A 13339-nucleotide genomic window follows, 5' to 3' on the forward strand; every position below is an offset into this window, starting at 1 on the left:
TTAATAATGTAATTATTAATTTAGAAAATTTAAAAAATAATAATATTTAGAATTCTACAGTTTAATCATGCCTTGATTTATCTGGCCTTGTGAATTTATGTTCAGGTTTTACATTTTTAGCCTTTGTTTATTTTACATTGCTTCAGCTATTTTTTCAAGCGTTAGGTTGATTATCTAGGTCATAAATCTTACTTTGTCACTGAAATTTTATATTATACAAAATGCCTAATTAATTAAATAAAATTAATCAAAACTACTATATAGACCGAGCAGGTTTAGTGATTAGTTGTCACATATTTTTCCAATAATTATTTTAAGCCAATTCATTTCCTTTCTAAAAATACATACATGAGTACTAATCATGATTCATTTGAGGTGTGTGCACCATGACTTATGGCAGCTATGAGCAGAATGTCATCCTTTAAAAAATATATTTTGCAGAGTTTCGCTTTGGGATGATTAAAAAAAAAACTTTTAGAAATAGTAGTAATGGCTGTGTAACATTGTAATGTAACTAATGCCACTGAATGGGATACTTAAAACTGTTAAAATTTCATATTTTATACTCTATATATTGTATTACAATAAAAACTTTTAAAAAGAAACAAGAAAAAAGAAATTAAATTGTATGTTTGCTTTATAATCACAACTAACATTTTTGAAACTTTGGATCAAAGGATTTATGTCACTGTATCACTACAGGTTAGTGAAGATGATAGGTTTTTACTGGAAATTTTGGAAAGAAATAGTTGTAAGGTGTTCTCATCAGGAACTTTGTACCAGTTCTCCCTGGTTAAATATGAACCGGGCTTTCAAAGTCTGCTGAGTGAAAGCTGCAGCATTTTCAGTTGGTAATGTCTTGAAATTTTCCATCTGATTTAGTCAGCTAGGGGTTTTAGGAGTTCCCTTTCCAATATTGAGGTTGAGGTGGTTGGCAACTTGATCCTTTTATTGCTTCTGGGTCCCTCCCTCAACTCTCTACAGCAGCCAAATGCTGTTCAGAGGCATGTGGGGAACCAAAAAGTGTGAATCTCACATCCTCTTAAAATTCTGTCTTTCTGTTTGGACTAGTCATCCCAATATACAAAACCATCTCTGAGAAATGGAAAGGGAAAAGCTCAGAGTGAGAGAAGTGGGATATTTCAAAATTTTGCCAAAAACAGCAAGGCCGGAAAATCCTTGGCAAAACAGAAGAGCTGGCTACTTTAACACCTTTCTCATTCCTAGGATCCCGGGTGATTGAATCTGGCCTCCCGTTAACTACAGTGCTACTGTCCCCAAAGGTTCTGTTTTTGCAGGTGGAAAAGCAGTCGGAGCAGCGGCACCTTCTCTCCAACTCAAACATTCTTTTCCAGGCCCTCTGTGGAGCAGTCTGCTCCAGTGAGCACAGCATTCAGTTATCAAATCCCTGAAGGCCCATTAGACCTTAACCAAATGACAGCCTGTAAAGTTCCTTGGCGCGAAGAATTAGGTTGAGCTGTTAACCTTCCCCATGCAAAGGACAACAAAGAAATTCTAGTAAGAGGTAAAAGGACAGACACTCAATTTACTGTTTTACTATTAAATTCTCATCTTTTGCTCATGGAAATAAATGTGCTCGCTTTTCACAGCCATTTTCCTTTGGCAACTGGCATAGGTGGCTACCTGTAGCAGCAGCCTCTTTGCCTCTCTGCCATTTATTATCCCATTCCAGCTTGCTGCCTACTCCACTCAAGCACCTTATATAAAGTGATACTGCTTAAGCTGAAGTGCTAAAGTCTACCCACCCTAAATGGGATATGGAAATGTGGGAATATTAGCCCTTAAACAATAGGCTAAAATTTCTTTCATCCATAGATCCCTCAGGCAAACGGGATTTTAAAGCCAAACTCGCAGGTTGCCTTTTGCTTTGTAAATCAGCAGTTGGATGTGTAACTGGGACTTTTTTTTTTTTTTTTTAATGTCAAAATGACCCTTGGGTGTTGATCTGGCAAGTGGAAATAACATAGAAGGGCTGTATACGTAGTTCTGGAATGGCAGTTAAAATCTCATAATCTGACTTTAACAATTGATTTTTCTCCAAATTTCCATATTGGTATTATTCAGCTTTTGGCCCAGGATCGGGAAATGGAACTTTTCCCAATGAAACTCAGACTAAGCTTAATATTGGACTTATGCTGCTCATAGTTTGGGTAGGTAAATTTTAAACATCTGATTTGCAGGCCAACTTCTAGAAAAAGAAGATGAAAAGATCATTTCATTTATTCCCCTGGTGGGATGGAACATTTTCTTCCAATATGTTTTCCAATTTACTTTTGAAATTTATGGAGCTTAAGAAAAGTACCATTCCATTATCTAACGGTTCTTGCTAATAGGCAGTTTCCTTAAATACCCAGCCTAAATTTTCCGTTGCTCATCTGACTTCAAATCTTCACCATTTTCCAATCATATGGATTTTATAACTTAATGTTTGCTAAATCCTTAGTTAATAGACATTCTCAAGATTGTAATTTTAAAACAATGCATATTAAGTGATTTTGTTCCCTTAGAAATTCTGTAAACTACTGATTGAATGTGTGAATCATTTATGCCCTATCTCTAAAAGAGTGAACACTTTCTTTGTAAACAAATGCTCTGGAAAGCGAGAGATGAACTCATTTATTTTGCCTAGCTAAGAGAATTGTTCTGCTTTGCTTGATGCTGTCAGAGTTTTTAAGAAAGAATAAAATGTAAAGTAAGCGTGCTTGTGGTTATTCTCTGAGGTTAAGCCAAGAAAAGTATATATGGAAAGAAACAGTGCATTTTACAGGACTGGTCAGCAGCAATTTCTTTCAATCACTAGTAACCTGTGGGGTGTTCAATCATTGAACACCCAGCAAAAGGTTGCATCTTTCCTTACCAGTTCTTTGATATATTGGAAACTTTAGGTCCACTCACAGTTCAATTTTTATATTAGGTATTGAAAAGCCATCCTTACTAGACTTGCCAATTTAGCTGCTATATGGATTAAAATTGTTGCAAATCTTTTCTGCATATTCCTCCTGATAATTAATTTCAGCTATTTGGTAATAACAGCTAATACCAATTGAGTACTCACTATGTACCAAGCACTATTTAAAGTTCTTTATCTGAAATAATTTAATTTCACAGAAATCTTTGTTAGATGTACTGATTGGCCCATCTTACAGGTGAAAAAAGTAAAGCACTGATTGATTCATTTGCCTAAGGTTTCACCTCTAGAGTGAGGCAAAACCAGGATGAGACTCCTTATTCTCGGTCTCCAGAGACCATGCTTTTAACCACAATTTTATTATAGTCAAAATGTGAATATTTTTATTATTAAAGAACACTTTACAGCAGCATGTATGGAGTATTCTTGCCAAAAATATTAAACATGAATTTGATCAAACCTCTAGATCCAATTTCAAATTTACAGGAAATACAGAGGATAGAGGAATGTGTTAAGGAACCACAGGGATGCTGTCAGCAAAATCCATACTATGGGAAAGTGGATACATAAGGAATCTGGTTTCTTCAACAAATAAATTGCAAGAGAGAGAGAGAGAGAGAGAGAGAGAGAGGGAGGAGTGGAAGCCTATAAATTAAAAGAGACTTAAGAAGCACATATCAACCAATAACAACAACAACACATGCACTTTATCTGGACCTCTATCCAAGAAAAAAAGACATTAAAATTAAGACATTATGAGAATAAATTTAAGTTCTATACATTTTGTAAATAATATCATAAAGAGAGTACATGTCTAATGTTGTCATTGCAAAAAATGTTAAATACTTGAGGTTATGTATATGTTAATTAGTTTAATTCAATTTTTCCACATTGTATTAAACAATCATAACACTACTTGTATCCCATAAGTATACATAACTATAATTTGTCAATATGTAGTAAAAAATTTAAAAACGAACGCTAGAGACTTGTTGGTATTAAGAAATCACTGTAAAATTTTTAAAAAGTAATCATGTTGTGGTAATGTTTTAAAAAAAGAGACCCATATATATGAGTCTTTTAGTCCATGTATATATTCAATCCATACATTTATATACAAAGTCTATATACATATATTTACCCATACATATATATCTCTCTCTAGATAGATATGAATAAAATTATATGTTGTTCAGGATTTCCTTAGAAATATAATGTAATCAGAAATATAATCAGGGCCGGGCGCAGTGGCTCACACCTGTAATCCCACCACTTTGGGAGTCCAAGGCGGGTGGATCACGAAGTCAGGAGATTGAGACCATCCTGGCTAACACGGTGAAACCCTGTCTCTATTAAAAATATAAAATTAGTCCGGCGTGGTGGCAGGCGCCTGTAGTCCCAGCTACTCTGGAGGCTGAGGCAGGAGAATGGCGTGAACCTGGGAGGCGGAGCTTGCAGTGAGCCGAGATCATGCCACTGCACTTCAGCCTGGGCGACAGAGTGAGACTCCGTCTAAAAAAAAAAAAATTATATGTATATATATAAAATCAGGGATGTGACAAGTGGGTAAGGGTATCAAAAATACATATTGGTCATGTTTTGAAAATAATGATATTATGTAATAGGGATATGTGGGTTCGTCTTGTTTTTGATCTCTTTTTGTATGTTTGAAATTTTCCAAAATTAAAAGCAAAGTAAACTAAAACAAAAATAATAATTAATGGCAGTTCCTGCAATCATTTGAAAAAAGTGTGATTTATAACAACTTATAAAATTTGTTACTACATAGAAGTAAGCCAAAGGTTTCAAATGCTAATGGTTTTATGTCATAAACTGCCAATTCTCCTATTTGAATTAGTGTATATTTCTTTCACAGAGAACCTTGTACAGCATCATGGTGACTTTAAGGGTTAGTCTTTAGTGGGAAAATTTATTTTCAAAAGGGATCTGACAGCAAATGAAAAGATTGGAAAAATCCTTCAGAGCAGAGTATGATCAGATTTACTATAAGTGGTACTCATTTACCAAAAGTGATTAAATTATAGTCAGGATGTACCCTGAAGCACCCACTTCAGTAGACAGACTAGAATATATTTAGGAAACATGGAACACTGCACTACATCTGTGCTTTACCTTTCACAAACTAATCTTATGTTTCCATTATAGTGGCTTGCGCTAACTCTGCTTTCATCACATATTTCATTGGTGCTTAGAACATGACACATGTTGCAAAGACCATATTTTTCTTAACTTTTTTCTATAGATATTGGAAGACAAACTGCCTATGTAAAACAATCCTTGACTCAAAAAAAAGGTTGGTGTAGTAATGAAGGTTAGAAATGCCACAAATGGGAATAGGATCAGCCACAACAAGGGTGTTAACTTTCGCTGGTAATGCATGTCTGGCTTCTTTTAAGCAAGCATAAGTATATGCTTTGGAAAAACCTTACCCTACTAGTTATTAGATGTACTTCCTCCATAAATGACAGAAATATCTGGTCTTAAAATTAGCTATTCAGTAAGAGTTTCTAAATATATAATCTGTCAAAAATCATATTCTGGCCTTTGGATACTCAAAAAGAAATCATTATGAATTTATGGGGCAAGAGCCATATATATACACATACATATATATGTATACACGTATATATATATATCATCTACAATGTACTATGCTTATGAGAACTACTCATTTATCACATTTGAGTGTAGTTAAGTGGAGTACTTCAAAGCCGCATTTGACTTCAGTTTCACTTCTCCACTATAAGTTATCAGCACTCAACAGAGTGAACAATTTGAGAGGTGTGCAACTCTTGATCTCCTTATTGATCTCTGTTTTCTCTGATATAAATTATGAGTTTTCATTTTCACTCAACACCCTGCAGGAAAGAGAAAACAGATTCAGACTAAAGCACGTGCCTGACAATGTGTCTGCTGCATTGCATGAGGCAACCTTGCTGCAGCCAACCATAGTGGGGTAAGTTGCAAATCTATAGCACCGAATTACTTTACATCAGTTATTTCATTAGAGTTTGTGCATTACCACAAAATCCCGTTTATTTTTCTGACAAAAAATTTTAGTGAAATTCTGTTTCACGAAATTACTGAAGACCCCTCATTGCCTGTAATAGTTTCAATTAAATGTTCTACTTGTTTTTTAGATGTTCGTGATGAGATAGAGACCAAAGTCTTTTTGCAAAAGATATACGAATTTCTAGGAAATTTCATCGTATCAGATGTGTAAAGGATTTTTTTAAAGTATGCTCTTTAAAACAATACATTTTGTTTACAATGTTTTGGGAACTGTTGTATGTTGTCTATCTTGAGACAATGTGAATTATTATGAATTACTGTTGTTTACTTTGAACACAATATTACTTTTCTATTAATTGTGACCCATCATTTTCTCAAGAGAAGGATGGGTTAAATAAATAATTAATTTATGCTATGACAATTGTGATTCCCATGAACATGATTTTCTATTATCTACACATAATAGTGATTACCTTGATTAAAATGTTGATGATCAATTCATTTATCTGTCAGTGTCACCCATAAAATTATAAAAATGGAAGGATAAAACAATTGGATAAAGATTTCCTCCCTACTTTAAAATAGTTTCAAAATGAGAATATATTATGAATTGACTGAGTGGGAAGAGATGGTATCATCACCGATATAATTTACACAAAGTCCTGATTTTGTGTTTCTGTCATAAACCCTGAAAGCTGGAAAAAGCAATAGTCTGTCACTTTTTCATTTTTCTCAATTCATATGTTTTCTTGAAAAGCTGATTCTACTCTAAATGTTTGCGCACATACCAAACAAATATTTTGCCTCACAACCATTTGTTCTTCCCAATGTGACCATATTTCTCCCCTGGTTTACAACTTTTATGACTGTGTACATATTATTAGCACCTGTTTTCACTCTAAAATATCCTGGGTTAGACTACAAATTATATGATCAACATAGCCCATATCTGTGTGCATAATTAATTCCAAAAATTCTAGTTGACTTTAGAATGCTGCTTTTTATGAAATAGATCTTATTCAGTTATGATCTAAGTAGTGATTTGCAATGCCTTTTCTATGAATGTCAAAAATAGAATAAGAAATGCTGAAAATGTAAAAGGTTTTAAATAAATTTAGATAATATAATTTAGAAAGTATTAAACATTTGTATTTATTAATTCTGGAGAAAAGGTAGATTATAGTGAAATAAAAATATACTTTAGCAGTTATTCATTGATACATAAGCATACAGACAGGAGTTTCTCAAGAATTAAAGTATATTAGTCCGATAAATATTTTTACAAAATATTTGCTCTGAAGCCGTCTGTTCAACAATGCCATTGAGGTAAAATATTAAAGGTAGAGAGAATTTAAAGTTTTACAATATATTTGTTATGTAAATTATATTGGAAAGTTAGCGTTATGCATATATATATATATATATATATATATATATATATATATATATTTGAAAGTGGGTCAAGTACAGCACCTTAATTGATCAACGGGGAAATCAGCTTATGACATTTAGATTCACCCATGACCTGGTGTAAAAAAAGAAATTGTTTCCTCTGTGACATTGGATTGGCATCAATTATCTCCGGGGAAATGGAAAACCCTGAACTGATGCTTTAAAGGATAAAGAGCCTTTCAGGCACCTCTAAAGTGTGTTTTCGTAAACCATGCAGATTGATGTAATAGTATCCCAAATGTAACTTTCACAATGAAATATGAATAATAATTAGGTAAGATGTTATTTTAAGATTTTATTCCCAAATGGTCCATTCCTTTCATATTCTAAATTCCAGTGCCCTTGTAGGTCCAATTAAGAGGCTTAATTGAAGAATTCCAAGTTAGCAGACTGTCCTGGCACTCAGAGGATATTGTGCCTGGTAATGATAGTGTTGAATTGGACAGAAAGAATATTCACAAAGGTTAGTAGAGATACATGTATTTTATAATGTGACATTTATTTTTTAATCATATGGAAAATTAAGCCTGAGTGCACTTATTTTCTCTTTTTCAAATCTAATATTAAACTGTCCATCGCTTCATTCCCACTCCCTGCCCACCCTGGAATCCCTTCATTCTTAAGTAATGGATAAAAATGCACAAGCAGTAGTAAATTTTAATTTATTATCATTATTTTTCTGTTAATATCTGTGGCTTAGTTTGTTTGAAATGCAGATTGAGGCAAGACATTCTATGACTTTCAGTCACTCCTTCCAAAGTAGAACTATTAGAACAATCAAAGCTAAAATTTGACTAAGGGCACAAGAGAGAGAATTGCCTATATGAATTTGATTTCATACACACATTAGCACCCAATTATACACAGCCTTATGTTGTCCTAGCATATTGTCATGATGCACTTCAACTCTTTTATATGGGGCCTTTGTTGGCATGTCTTTTATCATATTAACATAGAGGCAGGTATTTTCTCTACTGAGGATGAATACCACATAAAACACATGGCAGAGAGTCATTACTTGTGTGGTATTTACAGTTCTCTGATAAATTTTATGGCAATTATTGTGTTGTGCCATTAATATTTTTCTCTTAAGAATTATACTTACATCTTACTTGTGAGTCATTTCATAAACAAAAAAGTGTAATTACTAATAAAGAATCATTAATCTTAATTTCAAAAATTTAGAACTAGATAGGTAATATATACAACAATAGGATATAGGGTCAAAGGCATTTTAATAATTTTTTAAAGCTATAATTAATTGTGGGTTTTGTCAAACTATATCATGAGAAACATAATATTTGTTTTTTTCTTGCAACAAATGAAAAGCTAAAATTGGATATAAAAGTTTTCTATTTCTATCTAAAAGATGATTTCTTAGAATGATTATCTATTGTGTTTTCTTGTTGTGATAGTAAATACTTGTAAATAATTATTTCACTGCTCCCACTGCCCTGCTCTCATTTTTTAAAGCTATCTCCTGAGTTTGAAGGTCATTTTTTTTTTCTATCCATTGGCTTTCTAACCCAGTACTCAAATGACTCAGACAGACCAACTTTTTTAATTTCCATACATTAATATTCTCTGAAGTGGCACCAATAGTGCTAACACTTTTCTCACTGACCCAGCAAGTGTTACTTGTCTTTAGTCATAATCCAGAAAGACAGTCTTTCCCACAAATCCTGAATATAAAATGAGTGCCTCATTCATGGGACAAACAGTGAACTTATGGTCAAATCTCCGTGTGCTGCAAGTTTCCACATTCGTCTGCCTTCTAATGTAGCACATTTCAGTGTCATACATCTGGGCTAAACAAATACAGCTCATGTTCAAATATTCTATACCTGTCAAGAAGTTCAAAGACATTGGAATTGAGTTTTTCTTTATTCCTATGTACCTGTAAAGGGACAAAAGCTAGAGAAACAATTACTATGTTTTTGAAGCTAGTGCTTACTGATGTTTTCCTCAATTATATGAGGAATTGAGATGTGGTCTTTTCTTCCTACAATTGACATTATGTGTCAAAAATATGTAAATAAGAGAAAATTGCTAAGAATACAGTTTTGTTATAGCTTAAACACTTTCTGCTGGCCAAGCCGCTTTTATTTCACATAGGTCTCTATCTTCTGTACACTCTGGTTGAGAAAACTGGAACTACATATAGTTTTGCTTCCAACAGGTGTTTTGACAGAAATTTTCAAAAGCTGTGTGTTCTTTGTGAAACACAGCTTCCACAATTTGTTTCTGTCTGCCATCTTGTTCAAAATTATATCCCCTCCCCCAAAGAAAAACTATTCTACCTTTAATCTTCTGACTTTTAAATGATTAGTGCTTAATGATAGCTGTCAGTCATTACCAAGACAGCAGGGAACAAACTCCGTGAAATAGAAAGTAGAAAATTCTGAAATATAAAGTAAAGGAAGCTCTAGAAAATGGTGTGTAGTAAATAAGAACTGTTCACCACAAAGTTATTGCTCTAATTTGCAGTTTTAGGTAATTTTCATCCTAAAAAACTAAATCAGATATAAATAGGATACCTCCATTTTTATCGTGCTAAGAATACTTATTAAATATGATCTCTCTTTTGCACAAATATGTCTTTAACTTCCTTATTTCAGAGACAGAAAATTGTAATATTTCATCTCATTTCAGCATAAGTTTTAGTCTGCTAAACTAATTTTTGTCCTATGACAGAAATTAGGAAAACTTTAAGGTCTATCTTATCAAAAATAGGGCCTCACTACACAGTTTTTTTTTCTTTTTGTCTCAGCACTATACATTTTCAAAATTAAGACAAAGTATAGGCATCTGGGTTAAACAACTACTGCTCAAGTTGAGATATTCTATAGCTGTTAGGCATTTAAAATAAAGAATTTAATTGCACCTTATTCAATGCCAGAATGTCACAGGTTTATTGTTTTAATGATCACAAACATACATAGTATATATTTGTATGTGAATGTGTGTGTATGAGTGTGTGTGTTTGATGAGGAAGAAATGGCTGTTTAGCTCTTTGAATTAAATCAGATACTTCAATGATATTTTGGGGAGATATTTTTGTGTAGTTTTTCAATATTTAATGGCTATATTTGAATTTTACATTGCAAAATAATTTTATGATAAATATAAATTAGGTGAAGAACAAGTAAATTTCCATGTAGAGCAAATTGTATGTGAAACTTTCTTTTAGACAAAGCTTTGTTTTAATTTGTTTTAAGCATCACTTTTTAAAATTATGGATTAATATTAGCGAATAAAAATCCAGAATTTGAATTGAATTACTATACTGAATTCAACACTTTGGGTTCAAGAATAAAAGACAGTGAACTACTAAATTGTACCTTACATAATGTACAAATCTGTTACGTATTTACTTTTTTCCCCTTACAAAGTACTAAATCTCTTATTCTTTGAAATTTCTCACAAAAATGAATATTATCTTTTATTCAAATGGTTGTAAGTAAAATAAACAGTTAGCTTGACCTTAACAACTTTAACTCCTGTATTAACTTCATATATACTTGAGAATTATAGGCACAGCTGAGTAAATTACAGTGAGAATAATTAGAAAAACAGAACAACAGGTGACAATTTGGTCCAGCTGCCAAAATCCTAGATTATTAATTTCTTATTTATCCATCCTTTTTCATTTTACAGTTTTTCTCTTGATATTAGATACTGTGCTCATTCTCTATTGCTCATTTTAATGAATACTTAACCACAGGAAATATTTGTTCATTTCAAGGGAATTCCCCCTGGTTTCAAAAAAGAATGCAGAAGCCATTTCAGAGCTTAATTAGGGAGATTTGGAACCTCTATGCTTGTTCAATCAATTTTAACACAAGTAAAAGCATTTTAACTATTCCCTTTGTCTATGCAATCCTTTGCAACCCAGCAGAAAAATTCCATTCCCTCCACAGTAAGCTTAACCAAGCAGGACAGTCAGTTGGAGTGAGGTCACACTGGAAAATGTTTTTAAAAGGGTTTTCTAAACCCTTTAAAATTTTAAGTTAAGTTTTAATGAGCATTGCAGAAGAGTTAGATCCCCAGGGGGCAAATCAATTTTGAGTGTTGCACTGCCTGTTCCTTTTAGCCTCTGAAGTACCACCTTAGCTGACTTTTCAGTGGTTATGTTGAGCCAGATATTCAGGATGAAAGAATGCAAATATACAGCCTGTGAATTTCTCTCTCACCCAGGGGTCACCAAATCTTTCAGCCATTTTATTTTTTCAAGTGGTGAGAGGGATGGAATGGGTAGAACAAAGTGGTTGGCTATTTCAATACTAAGAGAGGTGTGAGGTTTAAAGTGGGCTATGGAAGGCTTGGGAAGCCTGGGATATGCTTAGTGATTTTTTATTTTATTTTTTCCTCCCTTGGGCCTAGGTCAGTTCCTGGTTTACAGTAAGTTTAGGATTCAGCCTGGGACCCACTGTGGTTTAATGTGACAACCAAAAGATGAAAGAAAGCTCCCTAGTGACATATAGTGAAGTCCAGAGCCCATGTTTACTTTTAATTTTCTCTCATATATGTGCTGTTTAAGGGATTTTTAGACTCTTACAAGCTTGGAGATGTAGGATTCCTCCCTATACAGGTTGCACAATTGCTTCTTCTTCACATATTTCCTCAAATAGACTGACACCAGGCCTCCTACTAAAAGGGCATTATGCTCCAGAGTGTACTTCTCTGGGACTATTTACTACATTCTGCTGTGTCCCAGCAGTAAGGAAATTATATATTAAAGATTAACTGGGCATATCATTTCCTTTCTCTAAGCTGCCATGAAGTAAGCCTGCAGACTGCTGCTCAGTGTTTCTGCAGTGTGTCCCTGTGAAAGAGAAGTTTTGAGGCCAGATGAGTATATGTCCTTCATTCTGCCTATGAATAAATATTTAGCTTTTGATTCATGATAATGTACAATATTGAGCTTTTATTCTAGAAGATATTTTATTACTATTTTTTACCTGTTATCTTTTCAAATCATTACTTAAAGCTCATCTTCTCAGAAAGATCCACATGATAACCCTATTTAAAAATACCACACCCTGGCTGGGCGCGGTGGCTCATGCCTATAATCCCAGCACTTTGGGAGGCCAAGGCAGGCAGATCACAAGGTCAGGAGTTCAAGACCAGCCTGGCCAATATGGTGAAGCCCCCGTCTCTACTAAAAATACAAAGATTAGCCATGTGTGGTGGTGGGCACCTGTAGTCCCAGCTACTTGGGAGGCTGATGCAGGAGAATGAGGTGAACCCAGGAGGCAGAGCTTGCAGTGAGCCAAGACTGCACCACTGCACTGCAGCCTGGGTGACAGAGGGAGACTCCGTCTCAAAAAAAAAAAAAAAAAAAGTACCACACCTTACTCTTTTACATCTGTGCTCAGTTGTTTTCTCATGGCATTTCACCACCTAACACAATATATACTTTTCTTAGTAGTTCTCTCTTTCCCTATTGTAATGCATGCTGCACGTGGGTAGGGAGTTGTTTATTTTGATTACTTATGCATCCCAAGTACCTAGAACAGAGTCTGGCACAGAGAGGGTGTCAAACAAATGTTACATTCCATAAGTTTATTTAATAATTATTATTAATAAAAATATAGTTTGGGATACATACATTAATATAAAGTGAACTCATGTAATATTGCGTTCATTTTTATAGCTGAATTTTATACTTTATTTAATATTTACACCAACCCTATGAATAGCTGATATGGTTTGGATGTTTGTTCCCTTCAAATCCCATGTTGACAGGTCATCCCCAATGTTGGAAGTGGGGTCTGGAAAGAGATGACTGGATCATGGGAGGTGAACCCTTCATGATTGATTTAACACCATCTCCTTGGTGATAAATGAGTTCTCACTCAGTTAGTTCACATGAGATTTGGTTGTTTAAAAGTCTGGGACCCACGCCTCCCCCACTTCAATCCC

General features: G+C 34.0%; 1 long non-coding RNA gene across 2 annotated transcripts in view; it reads left to right on the top strand.

The window, feature by feature from the left end:
• Nucleotides 1-13339, top strand: part of LOC112209230 (uncharacterized) — a 371229-nt gene that overhangs the window by 343658 nt on the left and 14232 nt on the right. Inside the window, exon 4 of one of the 2 annotated variants that reach the window (XR_008548041.1) lies at nt 5815-5895. The exons of the other annotated variant lie outside the window; for it this stretch is intronic. This is a non-coding gene — a long non-coding RNA (uncharacterized LOC112209230). Of the gene's footprint in view, nt 1-5814; nt 5896-13339 lie in introns of those variants that run through there. 2 annotated transcript variants of the gene reach the window in all.

This window comes from Pan troglodytes, chromosome 4 (assembly GCF_028858775.2).
Source record: "Pan troglodytes isolate AG18354 chromosome 4, NHGRI_mPanTro3-v2.0_pri, whole genome shotgun sequence".
Classification (NCBI taxonomy): domain Eukaryota; kingdom Metazoa; phylum Chordata; class Mammalia; order Primates; family Hominidae; genus Pan; species Pan troglodytes.